The sequence below is a fragment of the Thamnophis sirtalis genome, unplaced genomic scaffold (genome assembly GCF_051295495.1).
Source record: "Thamnophis sirtalis isolate CommonGarterSnake01/CBP01778 unplaced genomic scaffold, rThaSir2_p1.2 scaffold_10, whole genome shotgun sequence".
Taxonomy (NCBI): Eukaryota; Metazoa; Chordata; class Lepidosauria; order Squamata; family Natricidae; genus Thamnophis; species Thamnophis sirtalis.
The window spans coordinates 2,870,105-2,870,518 of record NW_028261390.1 but is presented as its reverse complement, the minus strand read 5'-3'; positions in this window follow the sequence as shown (position 1 = coordinate 2,870,518).

The following is a 414-nucleotide window of genomic DNA, read 5'->3' as shown; positions in this document are numbered from 1 at the left end:
CAGATTTTACCAACCATTTATATTTGTATATCACCGTTTTCAATTATGCATAATCCCACCAATCATCTATCGAGTATTCTTATGTTCGTTATTGTCCTTGTACATCATACATTCAGAACAAAGATGCTATCCCTTCCTTTTTCAACGAGGTATTCTAAATAGTCACTTCATATGTGTTGAGAATATGGACGTAAAAACACTTGTAACCAAACGACATGTGATATGTAATGGATTAGAATTTTTTTTAATGTTGTTGTTGTTTTAATAAAAAGAAAAAAAACTTGGGAAAAAAGAATCAAGTTTTGGCTGGAGAAAGGTTAATATATATATATATATATATATATATATATATATATATATATATATATATATATATATATATATATATATATATATACTTAAAGTCACAATAGG